A 23,529-nucleotide genomic window follows, 5' to 3' on the forward strand; every position below is an offset into this window, starting at 1 on the left:
AATTTGATGATTTTTTTTTAAATTGTTGATGCATTTCAATCGAACTTTAAACGAGTAGTTTACGTAGAATATGATAATAGTGATCATTTTATCGTCATCCCATCAAGGTGATGATGAGATCCGAGTGAATGAGGGTGGCGAATACAAATGAGAATAAATTAACGTGTTAAACTGCGTAGGCAGACATAATTATTGAGTTATGTATATTAAACGAAAAGTAATAATAGAGTCACGACGACGTTAGTAACATGATTTGTGGGAAACTTGAAGCTAACGGTATAGTTTAGATCACTTATTATTTAAATATTACGTTTAAAAACAAATATCATTAGCAATGGTTATCACGTGACAACAGTAACGTAATAAGATCAGCCGTTCTAAAGATCTCAATATAATACAAAAAGGACCTGATATAATACTCGTAAATAAAATAATAAAAACCACGTTGATATAAAGATTATAGTCGAATACGGCATTTAGTCGAACATGGCAAAATGTGATAAGGATTGCTATTTCTCCAGTAATCGGTTAAGAGAGATGAGAATTCATAACAGAGTCACGGTGTATGTGTCCTGTAGCGGCAATTTGAAAGAACGAGTGTTGGTGGTTCGCTGTAGTGCACTTTGTACTTTTGGCTGATGTAGATAAAAGCATAATTTGTGAGTTATGAATTTTATGAAACGAAAATAATAGTCTTAAATAGTTATTTATCATAAAATATATGAAATATCAGTCTAATTTTTATTATATTTGCAAAATTTCGATGTATACTTAAATTGTGTGTGTATGTGAGTGTGTATATACCAACACTTTTGAAAATATCATATCCTAAGCAATTTACAATAAAAAGAAAGTTTCTTATTTCAAAAAAAAAGTTTGTGTCACCACATAGCACTATTGCACTATCTACTTAAATTTCAGAATAATTCTAGTAATTTTAAGCTAGGGTCTTTAAAAATACTTTAAATTCCAAAAATCAAAATTTAAATGCATTTATTGTAGAAGGAATTGAGTATATTTAACGAATCAGTCTACACATTATTTAATAAAATAATGATTTGGTGGTATTTTGTTTCTATGTGCCTAATATGTATTAAGTATTACTAATACATAATTATTATTATTATAAAATGAAATAGGCTCAATACAAAAGTAGATATTAATATAAAAGCAAAAAGTTTCTAACAGTATAAATTATAAAAATATCAATGTAGTGATAAATATTTCATAAATAAGGACTAGTTAGTAGGGATAAAATTGAATGATAGTTTAAATTTAGTAATTATGAGCATGATTTATCTGATTGTTTACCGGTTCCTTTTTGTCAGCGAGTTATGTCATTTTTAGAGAAATATTACATATTGTATATTTGTATTTGAAATGCATGGCGGACAGACAATAATTAAGTCAACGTTGATAAACGCTATTAAGCGTTCAACTGATTGAATAAATTTTATATTTTATAGTTTTATATTAAATAAAAACAATTAAAATATAATATTAAATTGAATAAGTATATCACACAGAACCAAAAATTATAAGGAAAACAAATTTATTTTATTTTTATTTTAGAATACATGTCAATGACTTTAGTGATGTCTACGCTAATATCACTGTAAATTCTTAAAAGAGTGAGTCGAGATAATCTTGTTTTACCATATTTGATTTCAGCCATGTTTTGAATCTTTCTGATGTGAAAAGCGTCCTCTCAGAATTTGCATTGCTTATTGGCAGAGTTATCAAAACTGTCAAAGGCGTTTAATTAATAAAAATATTTCTTCATCGTGATTTGAAAGAATTTCCATAACATACATTAGAATAACTAAAATGTTTTCAAGTTTATCAAGATTTAATTTTTTTTTCCATGATCTAAACTGAAATTGTAACAATAAAAACACCATGTTCTTAAAATTTCAAAGAAGTATTTGAAAATCATCTCATTTATATCGTCAAACTTATTTAATGATCATCAAGTTTTATTTTTATTTCAAATATTGATTGATTAAAAAACCATTAGAGTTATCTAAATGTTTTAAATTAATTTGTAGTATTTATTTATAAATATTTATTTCCATAACGGAATACAAATCATAGACGATTTTAAAAGAACATAATGTATATTATACTATAGAGTATAATATTATTATATATTTAGGTTATAGATAGTTAAACATAAATGATCCAATACATCCCCTGGAAATACCATGAGCATTGGTATCCTTGAACATATATATTATGATATAACAAAAATTTAACATTTTATTTTCAATTTGATAAAAATAATTTAATTATTAATTACTATATATATTATAGGTAAATCAAAATGATTAACTTTTTAAAACTGTTTTGATAACCAATTATAAACAAACATTGTATGAAGTAAAAATTACGTGACTGAAATGTGGAATCACTTATTCAGATATTAATGAAAACGTTCCTACTAAACTATTTCGAGATAAGTATAGGTTCGTGAACAAAATCTCAATAATAATTAAAGGAACAAAAGTTGTCACGTAATACTCTTTAAACATACAAAAAATTTAGTTTCTTTAGTTTTTTGTTGTAAAAATCCTTTTTTTAAATATATTGAAAATTTATAAAAAAAAAATGGTAATACATACATGTTATCATTTTTAATAAATTAGCAATAATAATAATATTATTAAAATTCAACGTATTTCTTTAATTGAAAATTAAACATTGCTATATTTTAGTAGCATAATATCATGTTTAAATAGTTTTATTTCTAAGAAAGAATTATAACACAAATTAAACTTTCTTTAGAAATATTTATAAAAAAAATATAATGTTAATATGAATTTTAAATAATATTCTGTAGCGATTTGTGATATATATATATATATTATATATTTATTTATTCATATAATTAGTTATACAGTTAAACAAATGTTTAAATAAATAATGGTTGAGGTTTATTATATTGAATAGATTTTTTACTCGGCTAAATAAAATAACAACATAAGTAGGTATAATATAATGTAATAATAATATGATATATCTGCATACGTATAGTTAGATTTACTAATTATATACAAACTATACTTATATGGTGGTATAACTTTATTTAATACTTTAAGTTAAGAACAAATTATCATCTATGCTTTTATGATGTATTACATCCATATTATTTAGTATACGGTTTTGACTATTGATGTGACTTTTATGGTTGGTATATTATAAAAACATGCAAGCGAAACCCAAAAAACTTACAAACAGTATGAAACTTTAAACTCAGAATGAGAAAAGGATATGAAAAATTATTTATATAAAGGTTGGTGGTTAGGAGAGTTTTTTTCATTACTTTTCTTCCATTTTAATAACCTGTATCCAAATATTTCATTTTTCCATTTTTCATAGCTTTTTATTACTATACTAGAGATTTTATTAGGTACAACCAAATACATTGTTAAAAATTGAAATGGTTAAATGTTTGTTATATTAAAAAATTATGTAGGTAAGTCATATAAATTGTTTAACTTATCATAATATACCTACAATAGTATCCATTGAAATATTATAGTAGGTAACAATAAATAATTTTTAATAAAAGTCAAAACTTGAAATTTCATATTCATCAATAGTGATTCTATTGACTTTTTGCTAGTTTAATTTTTCTAACATATTTAATATAATCGAAAATGGAAATTTAAATAAGTCAAACTGTTATAATTTTGGCCAACTATGTTAACTCTTTCAGCTATATTGAAAACTAAAAGTATGTGTTATGTATAAGCTTCACCGGTGAAGTATGAGATTTAAAAATCAGATAATGGGTATTTAAATTACATTGATGTTTGTTACATTTAAATGATTTAGTATAAAATAATAAGAACTATATTTTTATTTAATGTAATTCTAAAGAAACTCTTATTTGGTAATTATTATTTAAATTTATAAACTAAACTATTTCTAGGTATTGCGATTATTATTAAATTATACAACAATACAAAATTATAAAACACCCTATGAAGGGCGTGTACCAATTGCCCTAAAAATTAATACTAATTTCCCCCAAATGGCCAGGGAAAAATGCACTAGTTACCCTCACATATTATTATATACATAATTATAATGCCAATTCATAAAATAGAAGAGGAAAATATCTAAATAATAATAATGTAAATACAATAATTATAAGTGACATACAATGTAATATTTGTCAAAAAAAAAAAAAAATATAATAAAAAAGGATAACAAAAATAAAATTGATATTTGCAATTATATAATAATATATAAAACTATGAAAGTATTGTAATTTGTAACAAAAAAAAATACACATAATAAAATATAAGTATAAAATGAAATGTAAAATTTATAAAATTTATATGAACAGGTATAATAAAAGCATAAATACAATAATTATAGGTAATTATTCTTAGACGTGTCTTATATTACGCATTCTGATAAAATTCTCTCTTTGTACCAGGTGAGCTATTATTATTTATACATTTTTTATTATTTTTATATACTATTATTTACATACTTGCCTTTACTATTTTACGGATTGTTATCGTGTATATATGTAATATATGTAAGGGTAACTGGTACATTAGTTTGAGGGACAACTCCTTATACAATGTTTATATTGTATTGATTATATTTTATTCTTTTAATCGTAGAAATAATAATAAAAATTTGTAGAACAATGATGCTGACAGTTTAAGCAGTAATACAATTCAAACAGAGAACTATTGATACAAATTACATTTCCATTTCTTCGTATATTTAAAACAATGATAAATGATTTCCCTTTTAATTCCGATTAACGTGAACGATTTAATGTTGAAAAATTCATCCGGTTAACAAGAAAGTGATTTTTGTAGAGGTATAAAAATAACACGGGGAAGATATATACGTAAAACAATGTTTACATTTTCAGTTTGTTTTCCATTCAAACACAATACGTCATATAGTCATATAGGTTCGTATTCTTCATAGTTGGACTACAATAAGTTCGTCACAGTTGTTATGGCGTGGTGTACGTCGTACGTACTTACACAGCACGCAGAAAAAAACCGTAATAAAAAAAAATAACCACACGATAACCATACACTGATTACAGACACATATTTTAATAGAATTTTCAACGGAGAAAGATCTGTGAATAGTTTTCACCGTTCAAAAACTTTAATCAGTTTGTTGACTTTAAACATTTTACCCAGACAAACCAAAAGTAAATCGCATCATCGCGGTGGTGGTGGTGAAGATAGATAGACCGTCGTATATGGTCAGTGGCCACCACTGGATATACCATCTACACGTCGACACTTTCACGTGAGTCGTGAACAGTTAGAAACGTTTCGGCGACGGAAAGGTAGTATAGAGGTAAATAGAAACCAAACAAATTGCCGGACTATGTGGTCATGAAGAGATTGAAATGCCGAATCCTAATTGTTACGGAGAAAAGGCTCAGGAGGAAACCGCACGGCAATATCCATTAGAGTGCTTTCAGGAAATTGCGGCTAATATCCGTCGGCGGCGGGCCATAGTCAGTGCTCGAGAAGAGTCGTACTCAAAGGATAATAGTTATTTATCGACAACCAGAGCACACGGCAACCGCCACTGCTTCCATCTGCAACTTTTGTCCACTAAACATATTTTGCTTCAAAAATATACACCCATTAGACACATCACACCAAAATGTATATTTGTAATTATTTCTCTGCTTAAAATATAAATAAAGCAATTATTATACGACATATTCGAGTCCGATCGGAGAAATCCTTTGTCGTCTTTGTATCTTTGTACCTATTTGTCGATTTGGCGATGACAATTAATAGAAAGTGTAAATCGTGTATAATTTACAGGTGTGTTCATTTGGTTATTTTATAAAAATATAATAATTAACTAAACTTTTGACATCTTGTTTAATGATAAAAATATTAAAAATTATCAATTACATATTTTTATTTATTAATAGACACAACTCGTCGTGCAATATAAAATATATATGAAATAAAAAATGTTTTGAAAATTCTAAAAATTTTCAATATATTTTAATTTGTTTATAATATTTTTATATTGCTTTTCAATGTTTATAATTTTATTTTTGAAATACCAATAACCTATAATTGAAACATAATAAATTCTTAACTATAACTTTTTACAGACTACAGCTTATATTTTATCAGGATAAACGGAGTATTTCTATCTATTTTATATTAATTAGATATATTAATAAATTCTATTCAATTTCGTATAAATCAGGTTATAATTTGGTTTTTCTTCGTCATCATAATAATAAACTAAATAAAGTGAATTATGATCGAAAAGTAATTTATTGGATTCATTATAAAAGTTATTTGAAGAGCTCACGTACAAATATTACTTCATAGTATTGATTTTATTAACTTGGATTCTTTAATTTCTTTGAATCTTGATTAACCATTGAACGAAATAGGTACATTAACGTGTTCTTTCAAATATAGTTTAATGACTTCTATAAATTGGTCATTTTACAAAATTAAATATGTAATTTTTATAATGATGACGAGATAAAATAAACTTTTACTACATACTTATTAAAATGCTTATTCATTATACACGTTCCAAAATTAATATTTGTTAATGTAAGCGGAAAAGGATAATTTATGAGTTTCGGTTAAATGTTATAAATCTTTAACAAATTCATTTTTTTATTTATTTGGTTATTGTTATACTATATTATGTATTGATGTATTATAATTTTATGAGCAATATAGAAAATTAAGAATTTCGTCAAATTTCTAAACAATGTGTAAAAAGTGCTTAATTTAATTGGGAAATATATAAATCAACACGTCATAATAGGCCTTCGCATTTTATTAATCGGTATAAGATCTAGTGGAGAATATAAACTATTAAGTTATATTTCTAGTCTTATTTAAAGATATTATTAATAACTAAAGTGTAACTAACTTTATACATAGCGTATTATTAATATTTTATTAAAATATTTTCATAAAGAATTGATTTATTACAACACAGATTACTTCTATATATTTTTAATATACAAAGTAGTCATTTCATTTATAATTTTTTTTTTTTTTAGATTACACACATAATTTATTTTAATTATAGTATCACCAGTTATAGGCGTAACCTAACGAGGTATTCAGCGTGGGCTGTTGACTATTCCATGAATTTTTTTTTTCAAATTATAACCAATTATATGAATATCAGCTATACAGAAGTATGCAGGTAATCAGGACGATAGTAACAAACAAACAATTACATCTTGATTCATGATGCCAACCTCGATAACTCAAAATCATTAATAACTCAAATTTAATTATTACTCCTTGGAGTGTATATAAGTTATATCTGAGGTATATATCATAACTTGAAAAATACATCAGTTGAATTTATTTTTATTCCCCTCGAGATTAAAGTTATCAAAACTCAACTGTATGTGTATTTATATTATGGAAATTTAGAAATGTCAAGATCATAAAACTAGAGATGTATGAGAATTATTATTATCGAGTACATTCACAGTCTATATTATCTTGATGTAGTTTATTGTGAATAAAAAACAGGTGATCATTATTACCTATTATCAAGCATTAACTTTACTTACACAACAACCTGATAAATAAAAATTTTAAATTAAACAAAAATTAAAGTTTATTTATATTTTTTTTTTTATTTTTACACAACATATTATAATTTATTTCCACAAATATGTATTATATAATAAATTGAAAAAGTATAATACATAAATAGTTTTATAAATCCTCAATACCCCTCGATAAATTGATTATTAAATATATTTTTTTTCATTCCATTATTATTTTTGAGCAATATAGAAAATATTAAAATAAATATTAATATAGCTCAACAATTTTAAGAAATTTCCATAATATTACTCGTGAATATTTACGCAAATAATCGCACAGGAAAACAATATTTATATTATATTTAGTTTAATAATTACAAACTGAAATATTTAACTATAAATATTTTTCAATAAAATTAAATTATCGAGTTCTTATGTGTAAATTACATACTAAGTAATACTTTTTATATATATTATTGCTATCGTATTCAAAATATATTTCTTTAAATAACAAACACCAGATAATATTTTACACATTTGAACGGTGTTATATACGAATACCAAAAAATGTTTATTTATATGTATTTTTTAAATATAATTGTTAAAAATAACTTAATAAAAAAATATATTATTTTTTTTTAGCAAATCATCGGTAAGTCATTAAATACAAATGTATTTATTCATTAATCGGGATCAATAAAAAGATAAATATAACTTTTATAGTAATTCATTAATGCTATACATAAGTGTTTCATTCAACTTAAAGTATTAAAATAATTTTTGGGTTAATATTATTATAACAAAAATGTATTTATTTTACTAACCAATTTATTAAACAATAAATATAATAAATAAATCGATAAGTACTTCAATTATTAAACTACAATATATTTATACAAGTTTTATATTAATCGATAAGTAAAAATAAATAATAATTTATATAATAAAATATAGTAAATATAAGAAGGCAATAACATTGTTGGTTCAAAAATAAATGTTTAAAATAATAAAAACACACTGTTCATGGTGTTATTTATGCAATTATTTAAGTACTATAGTATAATATATTAATACATTATACAGATATACATTATACTATATTATACTTGTACAATAATATACTGTATACATTTTACAGTCCTAAAATAAATATAAAATGTATAGTTTTAAAATGTTAAATAATTATAAAAGTTAAGCTTGACGAGAATATCAAAGTATTTTTAATAAGAAAATAAATAATATAATAAATATCATATAAAAAATAATTGCATATTATTAAATCAAAATCTAGTCACTTGATCATGATAAAATAATCAATTAACACTAGTTTTTACAATACTAAAATATTAAAATAAAATAATGATTTTCAGTAATTTTTTCTAAATAACAAAAGGCAAATAAAATAATTAAAATAAACAATATTTATACAGTATTAACTAAGAAGAATAAGATTTCAATCAGTTTCAAGGTTTATAATACTATCCTGTACCAGTAACTGTTTTATAAAATATAAAGCATATCGTTCTAAATCCAATATGTTTTTTTCTAGCAGTTAAACAATTCTTTAAGCTTCGTATTATTTATTAGTGTGAATTTTGTTTTTCTATAATATCGACTATGATAAATTTGTTTAAAGTATGTACTTAAACAATACTAAGACATTAAAATGTTGTACGACATAAACTCAGTTTTATATATGTATGACTTCGGCCATCGTACCAGACAATTGTGAAAAAAACCACATAGATACGAAAAAAAACTTTACAGGTAGTTTCTTGTTAATACTGTAAATTGTTTATTCGAAATCCGGATGATACTGACATGTCATTGCAGTGCTGCATACATAGTCCCATGTAAAAAGGGCGGAAATACAGTGGGCTAAAATATTGATGTAGGTAAAGCAATATCTTGGGTCGAGCTATGAAATAATACTGCCTAGGGTCGTCAATGAGGTTCACAGGACCCAGGTAATGTACATAAAAATAAGGCCATTCTTAACTTTGTCCGTCCAAATTGAACAGTATTGATCTGATACCGCTACTGATTTGAATATGTTTTTCATCGATATACTAATAAATATCGTGTTCATTGTTTAGTTTTCAGAAGTTGTTGTTATATTTTGCTGGAATGGAACGCACTGAGCATAAGTAAAACGTTTTTAAATGGAGATTTTTTTCTTGGAAAAAGCCAAAAACAAGCTATATATCTTTTTAACCAAATTTATCGAGTATCTTATAGCAACAAAAAAAAAAAATCTAATGCATTTCAATACACTTTATTATAACCTAACATAAAATAATCAAATAATTAAAATATATTATAATATATTTTGCAGTACAATAATATTATATAGTATTTGATGTTGTATATTACACATTTAACAACACCAAACAGAATAAAACATTTTTACTCTAAACACACGAAATGTATTATAATATTTTATAAAGAAAAATACCTCATATTATATGCACCAAATCTTAAATTTTATGATTTTTCGTAATATTGCTCTAACAGAACTTTTAAATAATATCTACCTAATTTTAAAAAAAATAAGATATAATGAGTATTTCTATTTTATTTTACATATCTCAGAATGTTATTGAATATACAAAATAATAAAATAATAGCTAAACATAGATAATAAATTAAATATATTCTAAATAATTAAAAGACGTATAGGTTACTAAATACCGGTCCGGTTTAACCTTCGGAATAAAATATTTGTTACAAATCTTCCAAATTATTAGATTTTTGAGTGTTTGGAAAGTTGTTTGTAAGTTTAACCACTACTAGTTAATGAGTTTATAGCGTATACTACGTATTTCTGTGACGTATATTATGCGTGTATGTTGAAAAACCATAGTAATCCTAAACCGATCGACATCAATTGACTTTGTATCCATGTATATATACATAAATAGCTATAGCATAACCAAACGTGTGGTTTGACTCAAGGTCTATTCTCAGTATTTTTGTCAAAAACGCATTAAATTCCCTATAATACCCAATCAAAGGTCATTTGATTTAATAATCAAAGGTCACATTTATAACTCTACTCTAAATGTAAAAATATTGTTTATTATATAAATATACTAAAAATATACTAAAAATATATTAATATAAATTTAAATATATGTAATATTTTAAAATCACTACACTAGCATTCACATAATACAATTTTGATTGAAATATATAATAATTGATTAACAGCTGTGGTAAAAGAAGACAATCTATCTAGCTGCAATTAATTTTTAAATAAGGAGATAGCGCATATTTTTTTATTCATTTTTAGTTTATATTATAATTGTCATTAAATTAAAATATAATGCTTATTTTATTTCAAAAAAACCAACAATTTGCATTAACTCGTCTAACTAAAATTTAATTTTGAAAATGTTTATTTTCAACGGTATCGAGGATATAATAATTTAGATAAAACGTTTAGAATATAATTCTCATTAAATGTATAGATGTTATAAAATATTATCTAATGATATAAAACGCCTTTCGCGATCCAAATATTACATATTTAGTTTATTTGTTTTAGTTGACAAAACTTGCAAACTTTTTAAATGAAATACATAATGAAAACTTTGTATAATAATATTATATTATATTTCAGGTGATATTGATACAGCGACAGCAGAATACTATTCTTAAGATGAATGTTGTTGGTAGTGTTACAGATGAGTTTAAGATTGAGATTGAGACAAGGATATGGCTTACCGCCAATATTATTTAACCTTGTATTGCGCAAAGTGATAAATGGCTTCGAAAACAAAGTTCCACAAGGTTTTGGTTACGTGATCAAAAGGTTCAATCACTAGCTTATGCAGATGACATCGTTCTTAGAACTACTGAACTGAATGAACTCAATAAATAAATATTCGCTAATCGATACAAAAATGAGTTTACCACGAATGGATCAAATAATGCCAGGCAATATCATTTTGTGGCGATAGACTTCGAGTCATAACTGTTAGTAAGTAGTATAATATTAACAACGAGATATTAGGAAGTTTAATGATAGGGATTATTTATTTAATATATTTTACTAGTAAAATATATTGATATATTATAACACTGTTAAACTCTAATTTTCTGAAAAACGTTAAAACTATTCGATAAAATGAGTCTTATTTTTAAAAGATACTTTGTAATCTATTATATACAAAAACGAAGATTTAAATAAATCTGCGTTGATACATATAATAGCGAAATAATGGATTTTTTTACAACGCTACTATATAGAAATAAGACTTATTTAATGAATATTATACCCATCCATAAATAATTAACTTAGAGTATATTTCTGTGGAATGTATTTTTAAAAATGGAAAGACTATTATCATAATTATTACAGTAGCCGATCGTATAACGCTAATGTTCATAAATGTTGGCTAAATAAAATACCGTAATTTCAGCTGCTTCGAAATGACTCATAAAGCTAAACAAGACGACTGGAATATACGCGTAGAACTGAATATATTTATCCATCATACTTTACCAATATCCTTTTTATATTAAAATATAAATTTGGAATTTATAATATTTATTGAAATATTTATGTAATTTTAAACGAACATACAATATGTATCATTTATTATTTTGTTAATTTTACAATTATTATTAATCGAATTATAAAATTTGTATTTTCATTAAAATGATTTTAAATAAATTTTAAAAATGTTTACTAACGTCTAACATACTTAACGTATATTATATGTTCCCATATTATCATGAACAAACGGAACACATAAATTAATAAATTACATCTGATAGCATGTCCAATAATACTATTTTAGTTTATAAATTATACTCAGTCAAAAATGTGTCGCGTTAGTACTATTATTATAAAATGGTGAGAATGCAAAAAAAAAAATAATCGTTTATAATATTAGCTTATTCGTATATCTCAAAATAGAGTTTTGAACTTTTAATTTAAAATGTTGAATTAATAATAGTTTTTTTTAAATTTATACTTACTTCACAATAATTTTAAGCAAGTACTTGTATTAAATATAAAAAAAAATTATATTATTACTCTTCTTATAAAAATAAAAAGGTTATTTTGTAACTAAAAACCGAATATTGATTAAAATAATAAATTACATAACTATCAACAAACTATAAAACTGAACATATTGAATTAATATATAAGATATATTTTATTATAATTATATTATTTTATTATAATTTATTATTATATTATTATTATATTTTATTATAAGTGCCAGACGTTCTTCTTTCATTGAATAACGCTATTAAGAATATCAAATATCAAATAAATATTCTTTTCTAATAGATGATTTTTAATATATAATATTGAATTTATTATGATGAATGATTATATTACTGAAAATGCATAAGTAAATTAATTTTTTTTATAAAAAAAATTGGCTAAATTAGAAACTTATTATAAAATATAAGTTATTTACTATTCACAAAAAAACCGTTTTTAAGCTATTTAATATTTTTATTAAATAATCACAAAAATAAATTGGTCCATAATATCCATTTTTAAATTTGTATCAAATGTTTATTTTATTTTTAATGAATATATGTATATAACATCAATTAATTCATATTGGTAAATATTGCATTCCATCTTAAATAAAAATAATTTTTATATTTTTCTTAAATCGTGTCACCTACACACCATAGTACTAATATTGACTACCCAGAGCGCCGTGTTAGAATATTTGAATAAAATTGATTTATATTTTTTACTATGAATAATGTTATATAAGACGTAGCATAGGATCATTTATAACGTTGAGCACTTTATCGACATTTTACTAAACAATATTATAAAAATATTTTAGTGTTTAAAGAGTTAGAATTAAATTGCGGATTACGAAAGCAATATTACCTTATTAAGAACCAATATTATAATAAGATGTTTATCATAAAGGTCGGCGTCTCACTGTCATCGACCTAAACCATAGTTAAATCAAATTACTCGAGTCTATCAATGAACTAATGAAAATTCAAGTTATTTTATTTATAATAAATTATTATTTTTAATTATTAATTGTGTTATAGAACAAAGTATATAAAAATAATTCGTTGTTATAATTTATTGCAAACTGATTTTCATACTTAACCCAATATTATAATGATATATGTATACACGAATAATAAATAAATCATTAAACGGTAACATAGTTGTCATAATCAATTATTACATAGGTACCTATTAGTTTTTTTTTTCAATTATTATATTATTTTTATTTTTTACTGTTAAGTCAGATTTAGAATACCTCAATCATTATCGTTTACTATTTTATTAAATATTAAAAAAGTTTATAATTTATTTTCAATAAAAACGATTAACTCAATGATATATTGTAAACTAAAACACATTTATTGTAGTTATAGAATTCAAAATATATAAATAGCTGATAATAAATACCTTTTAAATTATTATTGCATTCCTACTATAAATAGTAAATAATACATAAAACACATAGCCTATTATTTATCGAAAAACATCAAGTATACACATTTTACTCGAAAATTGTTAGTAGTATTGAAATCAATTAAATATAATTATAATACGAACGAATTTACACATTTTAAAATATACTTTCCAGACTGTATACATACGAGTATTGGATTTTAGTTCGATCGTTTTCAATGATGATAACAAGAGGAAATAAAATTCACTGGTATAACGAATTATATCACGAACGAATTTAACAATAAATACTGAGTTGGGATTGTCCAGCATCACGTACACGGACATTCGTCGGGTCACTAACAAGGGAACCATTTATTAAATGGAATGGGTTGAAACAAATGGTTTTTATGTGTGTCTGAAAGGATTTTAAGATTTTTTCGTGTTCGTTTTAGGTTTAGTGTATTTTAAGCTGCCGTGTTTTCATAATACGAGGTTCTAAATAAAAATTACCTACTGAACCTATTGTGGTTAATTATAACAAAATAAAAAAAAACGAAATATTAACAATAGAGATTATATTATTATTAATTTTTCTATAATTTTAGCGTCTACTGAATATTTTTCTAAACCAAACGTTCACATATTATACCAATATCAGATATAGAATACTTCATAATATGAAGTACTTATATTTTAAGTATTCAACTACAATTTCATTTCTGCAGTGTATTATAACAGATGATTATTTTTGAGTTTATTTTGTCACATTTATGAAATGGCTATTTTTTTTTTTAACACAGTTAAAGAAGAAAATTATTTTCACAGAGATATTCTACATAAATCATTATATCATTTCAGATAATTCAGTTAATATAATTTATAAAAAAAATTTATTAATAAAATAATAAAAATTAAGTTTGATAAAAATAAAACAGCTGTTATTGTTACAATACATTAATATTGGTAAATTAATAAAGAATTGTTAATATTATTGTGTATCAGGCATGCAATTTAATGTTTACTTACCTGATGTATAAAAAAATATGGTGAAATGACTACAATTACTTTAAAAACACATCACAATTCATTATCTATGTTAATATACAGAATAAAATATCCGAGGTTTTATTTTATTCTAGCAATTAAAATGTTTTATTAAAAATATTTCAATATTTGAAACAAAAACTTCAATCAATTTTTAGATGAACAGTATAAATATCATAAAAATTATTAAAATGTTTGTATCTTTTTATCTTTTTATATTACATAATGACTTTCAATAAAAATAAAAAATCCGCTTCATTGTATATATTTTCTAAAATATTTTATAACATTAACTACTAAAATAAGACAGTTGAATAGAATTAATTACCTATATAAATATGCTGATACAGCAGTCATCAATAATGATCTATTACAAACAAAGCCTCCTCCCTTGTTATATTCGACAATTATCCTAAATTTTACCACATTCCACTTGTATCTTTTATTTAAAATATTTTTTACTATTGGATAATATACTTTTATTTTTTTTTTTATATAAAAGTAATTTAAAAATATAAATTTATAAATTTAGGTTTAAATTATAATTTATCATACATTTTTGATATTCAATGTTTTTATGTGTATTATATTATAATTTCAGCAGCTAAAACATTTAATTTAAACATATTTATACAAGCCATTTAAATACTTTGAAATACATAATATATATATTATGTACAATGGAGTAGATTTTATTTATTACATTTTTTTAATCACGTTTATTTAATATGAGGTTATTTGAGATATTTGGACCAATGGTTTCATAAAGGTTTTACATATTATGCAATTATACCTAAATTAGGTACCTTATAATATTAAGATATACAGATTTGTATAATTTATATGTAATATTACTTGATAATTTTTAGACACATTACAATAGGAACATATATTTTTATTAAAACGTAATGTTTTGAAGTAGTTATAGCCTATAATAAATCTAACAATAAATTATTAGAAAATTGTAAATTAAGTATATTTTAAGTTATATCAACGAATACTTAAAATATAAAATATGTACAATTTTTAATAATAGAAATGCTGCTGCTGCTGCTTCTGCAAAAAAAATAAATACAAATACAATATTAACTCACTATTTGTGTCCACCAACTGGTTCATGATTCTTTCATCGATCGGTGAGAAAAAACAATATTATTAAAAAAAGCCAAACATTATTGTAACTTTCCGTACAAAACTGATCTCACGGCTGATATGGTTCTCACACAAGTACGTATACGAAAACGGCGATGGTTTATTTATCGAAAACGTACACTATATAGTAGTAAAATCGACTATTGTTTGTGATTTGAATGATTAATTATTATTGACGGTTATTTTACACGCGTGCATACGAGAGCAGTTATGATCACGCGAATGGAAAGCGGAAAAACGGTGGTCCACATCAAGCGGCGGATACGATGCCACTGGCGGCGTCGTCCCACAGAGTTTATCCAGTGTGCGCCTCTGGAATTATCGATGTTTCGTAGCAACCACCTTACACCATGCGCCTCCTCTCGATTCCGGCCCGCCACAACATTCGTAACTCTTTTTTCTTATCGCATAGGTGGACATCACCGATAGTTAGTTGATAATCGATTGTATATTATTTCAAAACTAATATTCGGAGGATCAACTTTTCAGAAGAAGAAACAAACCGATTGTTAAATTTTCAGTTTTGATATGATCTTTCTAAATAGTTTATTTAAAATTCTAAATTAACGCTATTATACAATAATATCTGCAGCTGCCAGCCGATTCAAAGATACCTGTGTTTATAGTTATATCAATGTACTAACAAAATAAATTAAAATCAAATTAAATTAAATCAAAGTATTGTCTTCTCAGCTGCTACTATTATATCATAATAACCAATTTTGACACCTTTTTATTCAAATACACTTGAAGTCATTTTATTCGAGATTTAACTTAGTACTCTAAAGATTGTAATAAATATTACTATAATATTAAATACATAAATATATGTCTTTTTTATAATAATTATTATAACCGTATACATTATATTACAATGTGTTACAAAATGAAAAATGTACACTTTTATTAATTTTTTTGATATTGATTTTTCTCGTTTGTGTTATTGTAAGTAGTAAGTACAGTAAAACATATCTAACAAGTTATGTAACATTTTAGCTTTAGTGTTACATCTGTTTAAAATCATCCGTTATATAAATGGAGGGTCATAAAGCACGAAATGTTCGTCATTAAATGCCCGTGAGTATGGCTGATGTTCTTTGGATCACATTTTTACACAAATATATGTAGCTGAAACAAATAAGTTATTAAACAAGGAATTTCTTATGCCATTTGTAAGCAAATCGTGTATTTAAATAACCTAAGTTTAAATAACTTGAGCGTGCATTTTAGAAATCATTATTTCATTGAATCAGACATTTTGAATGTTGGTTGTGTAATTATAATTTGTTAATGTTTGTAAACGAAAATGAGACTAACAATAACGATGATATCTTGATTGTTTAATATGGTAATGTATGCAATAGTGATATACGTTTTTGTTTTGTATTATTTAAAAAAGAATAATGGAGCATTTTAGCTTATACACAACTTAAAAACTAGGGATACTGAAAATTTACCGTAACAATAATATGAACCAGTACACATATTATACACACAAAAGGAACTTAAAATTTGTATGAAGTGTTGATATAAGACTAAAAAACATTTTTTTCAAAATATAAATCACACTTTACCCTATAGTATATTTGTATTATTATTAAAGTATTGAATACTGCGTATAATTTATATAAAATGTTTGTTAAGTAAAATTATGTATACATGTAAGCTAAAATACAAATAAAAAGGAACAAATCAGTTGTTAAAGTAAATGCATACAAAATAAAATTTAACGTTATTTATGTAAACATAACATTCGATGAATTATTTATTTATTTAAATAATCATAAATACATTATAATATAAATGTATATATTCATATATATTTGTATTATTTTTCCTGTAATTTATTTATAAATAATTAAATACATACATAAATTAGTAGAAAATAAATCACATAAAACAAAAGAAGAATATTAAAACCATCAAAACATTTAATAATGGCATGCATAAATGTATTATATAGCGTTTTAACTTGAAATATTATTAAATACACTGTCGAAAATTTTTTTAATGTTTACTGTAATTATTTTGTATAAAGTTTTTATTTAACTGTAAAAATTCATAAAAAATTTAAACTTTCAATAGATGTAATATTTAGATTTGATAAAAAATTTTTTTTTACATTAAATGAATGACGTTAATTCAATAATCATGAATATTGTACTAGAGTTTTATTGTAAAAATAAAAACTAACTTATTATAAATCATACTGACAATGGGTACTATGGTACTATTTAATGGTGTGGATAATAGGTGCGCTGTATAAATATCATAAATAGTAAGAATAAACATTTTGAAAATTATATTGAAAATAAAAAGATATATGTTGTAATGAAAAATGTATTTTCTATAGATAATATTTTTTTAATTAAATTAAAATAACGAATACTGATATTTCTTAAATATTTTGCTTAGTTCACTTTTTTTTTCTCAGTTATTGTGAAACTACTTGGGATTTTCCGTTTTTAATCCAAACTAGATACTAAAAAGATCCAATTTTCTACCAGTACCATCCTCGAAGTTGACAAAGCATTTTACTTTTAAGTACTAAATAGATTAAATTTGTAATTAGACACCACCCTTAATGAAAACGTTCTACAAGGAAAAAAAAACAATACATTCATGCTTAAAATATAATATGATATAATATGTTATTTAATCTAATGTAACATCAAGTTACTAATTAGTACTTTATGTATTACAGTAAACATTAACTATGAAACCATGTAAGAGATCATTTTTTTTTTTTTTATGAATTGTTCTTTTACGGAGTTCGCGTAATTCGTTTAATGATAAATCTTAATTTTGCAACTGATTTAAATAAATTTCATTTTAAATTAACATACAAATGAAGTAGTTTAAATAGTAATATACCTACATATTAATTTATTATGTTGTTAATTATCTTTATTTTTTTATTTTCTAAAAATGTATGGAATTAAATTTTGGCGTAATATAACCGTATTGCACTACTATAATAATATTTTTATTTACCTATTATTTATAAATATAATTGATAACATCTTAAATAGCTCATTATTTGAAGAATTGATTTTAAATGTATGAATAGTTTTCATAGTTAAATAATGTAATGTTTTGTTTCCCGAGAATATATGTAAATTAAAATTATCTTGTAACTTGACCAACATATGCATTAAAAGATAATGAAATTTTATTTAATATCATTATTTATTAGCTAGTTTACTCGTAAGTCGTAATAAACTGAAAATATGCACATTTTATGTGTAATTGTTCAAACTCGAAGAAAACGATAATTTCATAGGGTAATATTTAAGTGTCACCGTTTTATAGATATATTGAGTTAGTCATACTACAATTTTGAATGGTAAATAAAATGCACACATTATCCATATCTCTTCCACAATAGGTACAAGTGTTTGAATCAATAAATTGTAACAAAAAATAGGAAATAGAAAAAAAAACATATTGAGCTATTTGAATTTAATGAAAGTAAAATATACTTCATAGAATAATAGTTGGTTACACTTACACACTACCCCAAATACCACTTCTTAGTGAATATATGTGTTTAAAAATCTATATTATGTGTGTATAAGAAAAAACCGCACAACAACAATAATCATCGATTTAACCGCAACCGGTAAACGACATTTACGCCGATTCACAAAATAGAATAATAGGTATCTACTATCTATCATCCGCGTATTTTTTTTTATATTCTTTTCTCCATTTGAACTAAATGGCTTTTGATAATGCCATCCTCACCTGCTACTGTAGGTAATTTATTCATCCAAAAATAGGTATAGGTATATTATTCCAACGAAATTTTCTACAGTAGCAACGCCAATATTGAATATACGAACATTTTAGAATCCAATATATTTCCAAAATATCATAACTTTTACGTAAACAATAATATAGTATTTTATTCAGGACCACGGCCATATATATTTTTGGTGTGATAACTTATAGCGTATATGTATCATGCAAACAACTACATAAATATAATATTCGTAACAAAATGTTTTTTAAAAATAACACTAAGCTATCGAAATATAAGTATTTCTACGTGCTATTATAATATTATGTAGTATTTATAATTAATTTTGTTATATATTTTATTATTTTCTGATGTCAAAATGATATTATCGATTATAAAAAACTTAATTTTTTTTATAATTATTATAATCTTAAGTATCAGTTAAACATTATATTAATCTACTCCGTATTTTATGCATCAAAACCCTCATACCACCACTGTATAAGGTATATATTGATAACAATAAAGAACAAATATGTTACGTACAAACCAAAATGTATGAATTACATTATCTTATTATATTTTTTTTCAACATCCGCATCTAGGGAAAATATTGAAAAATGTTTTAACTAATATTTCTTGCATAAATAATATTTTTGTAAAAATACACATTATTATTACTATTAGGTATAAATAATAATTTGATTGTTACTTAACATTAAAGATTCTCATTTAAAATGTATAGCATATTAATAACGATAGAAACAACTTAATATAATATTTAAAATATAATTCATATTCATAAGAAATCTGTATTTTAAATTTTTACTAGCTGGTTAAGTCCAAAGTTAATATTTTGAAACAAATTATTAATATAAAAGATATAACATTATATTAATAATGAAATAGTATTTAAAAATAATATAATATTCAATTCATTTCGAACTGAATTGAGTTGAATCGTAATATCCGTATGCTATGGTTTTTTTTTTTTTTTTTATATGATGTTGGAAAAAAATTAGTATTCAAACATAGTAAATCATTTTTTAAACTTCTCAAAAAGTTTTATAGTCTTACCCAACGAAACTACTCAATATATTGTATGAGTTGCAACCACTTTTCTGCGTATCTTACCCATTATACTTAACATTCTTATATAGTCATACACTCTGATCCATCCAATGTTAAAATAATGTGCATTTAATAAAAGTTAGTTTACTCGGTTTTCGTTACGTATAAAATAGGTACTTGTAGATAGATTTTTCAGTAATATTGATGTTTTACTCTGTCATAAATATAACAATAGAAAGCTATTTTAAAAATATGAGGTGCAGTATTTGGACGAGTCACTACAAGGATATGTGTCTTAAGACTTAAAAGCAATCATAAATCATTTCATTTGAAAAAAGACTCCACTAATCTACATTTTCGACAAAACAAAAAATATTTAAAAACGGAATTGAAACAACAAACATTTAAATTATTATGCATCATTTGGCATTTCGTGGATAATTGACATTTTACGTAGTTTAATTTTCATACTATATAATCGTCCTTGTTTACCTTCACCGATATGTAAAGTTGTAAAAACTATAAAATTATGATGATTTGGTAATTTTATTAGGTACGGAATAATTGATTTAAACTACACAATATGAAAGTATTAAAATATTCATAAACAAATAAAATTACTGGAAATAACTTAGATGAAGATATTAAGTTATGAAAATTTAATTTCTATTAATATTTTCATCACCAGTTTTAAATAATAGCAAATATAAACTGTTTCTAACCCCGAAGTAGTTGACCAAGATCGTTAATTAAAAAGAGGAACAATAATGGCGACATATAGCCACGTCGAAGGATGCGAAACTGTATTGTAAAGTTGAACATAGGTATGCAATATGCATGCATTCTAACAAAATAGGCTGAAATTTAGGACAACAATGGATCATTAATACCGGTTTTAACTGTTTTATTGAAACCATAATACTATTATAGTTTATTTATTAGTTAAAATATATTTCAATAAAAAATTGTCCAAAATAAAAACTTGTTTTTTTTTAATTATAAAAACAACAATGTTGGACATTTTTTTCCAAATCTATTGAGTTAATTTATTGAGTTATATAAAAGTGACTATGCATGTGATATTTTATTTTTAATACTTCCAATTTTAGTAATACTGGACACATATACATTTTTTTTTTGTTAAATTTTGCCATAAATTATAAACATTTTAAAAAACCTACAATAGTAGAAACGTTGAGAAATTAAAACTTACTTATATTATACAAATGGAGTTTGTCGTGTTTTCATTTAATTATTAAACTATACAATGATTTCAAAATTCTTCTTCGAAATATTTTTTATTACTTAAAATACGACCTTTTAAATACATTTCAGTTTATTTAAATATTATTCTACCCACGTGCTACTATATTATTATACTAACCGAATAATGATGACATACCATTATGAATCCCTCGTGTACTATTTATTCATAAATGAATTATCTTTTGTTTTTAGAAGAAAAAGTGGTTACTAAAGAGCTTAGAAAAGTCTGATTGATACGATTTTCAATTTTTTTTTTCTTAATGTGTTTTTATATTTTTTTAAATTTAAACAAAATGCAATCTATTTTATAAATACAATTTATTTAATTTTATATACAATAAAATAAAATGTATCGACCTTCCAGCAAGTAGTTTTAATAACTATAGAATTGTATGTAACTATTAAATCTTGATTGTTATTTTGTCATAGATCAACTTCCAACAACATCTAAAATTATAAAATTTCTGTATACGAATTCTACACAGTGAATAAGAATGCACGTTTTGTGGAATATTTGAATTAAATTTAATTAAATAGTTAAACTATATATATATATATATATATATATATATATATATATACATATTTAATTGACTGATGTTTTCCAAAATATTTAATTTTAAGTTCATAACTTTTTGTTTTAAAACAAAAATTCTTTGAAATGCATTATATCCCATTGATAATTATTTCTAATTTAAACTATTTTATAATTAATTCCAAATAAAAATAATTAAACATGAAATATTACGATATTAAAAAAAAATATACGCAATCAAAAAGATACCTAGTAATGTAAAACAATGTATTTTAAAACATAAATTCAGGTGAATATTTTATATAAATTATTATATCAACTATATAAATTGGGTTTGTTTGTCAAAGTTATCTTAAAGTTTTTCTGAAAACCTCAAAATGTTTCATAATATATGAGAAAGAATTGTAAATATGTACTTGGTACTATATTTTAATGCAAAAGATATACGTCATTTACAATCTTGATTTATTTACTTAATAAAAATAGTTGGTATAATATATAAAATCATACACCTACAGAATCATTTTTCAACTAAAAAATAATATTTAAATAGAGATGTTTTTATAACATCATAATATGATCTTCACAAATATTTTTAAGTATTTAAAAACAGTAAGAAATCGGTCTTCAAATCATAGTTATACAACAACAAAAAAAAACCAAACCTAAATTAGTTAAGAATATTTTGTTGTATGAGTTTATTTTGAATTTATCCATTTGTATCTTACATGCATATAGTTTGTTATCAAAGTTATTAA

General features: G+C 23.3%; 1 protein-coding gene across 1 annotated transcript in view; it reads right to left on the minus strand.

Moving 5' to 3' along the window:
* LOC132929322 (5-hydroxytryptamine receptor) overlaps nucleotides 1–16,432 on the minus strand; it is a 186,244-nt gene extending 169,812 nt beyond the window's left edge. Inside the window, exon 1 of the mRNA XM_060994598.1 lies at nucleotides 16,100–16,432. The gene's annotated coding sequence lies outside the window, so the exon portion shown is untranslated. The remainder of the gene's footprint in view (nucleotides 1–16,099) is intronic.
* Nucleotides 16,433–23,529: the final 7,097 nt, after the last annotated feature.

Source organism: Rhopalosiphum padi, chromosome 4, assembly GCF_020882245.1.
Source record: "Rhopalosiphum padi isolate XX-2018 chromosome 4, ASM2088224v1, whole genome shotgun sequence".
Lineage (NCBI taxonomy): Eukaryota > Metazoa > Arthropoda > Insecta > Hemiptera > Aphididae > Rhopalosiphum > Rhopalosiphum padi.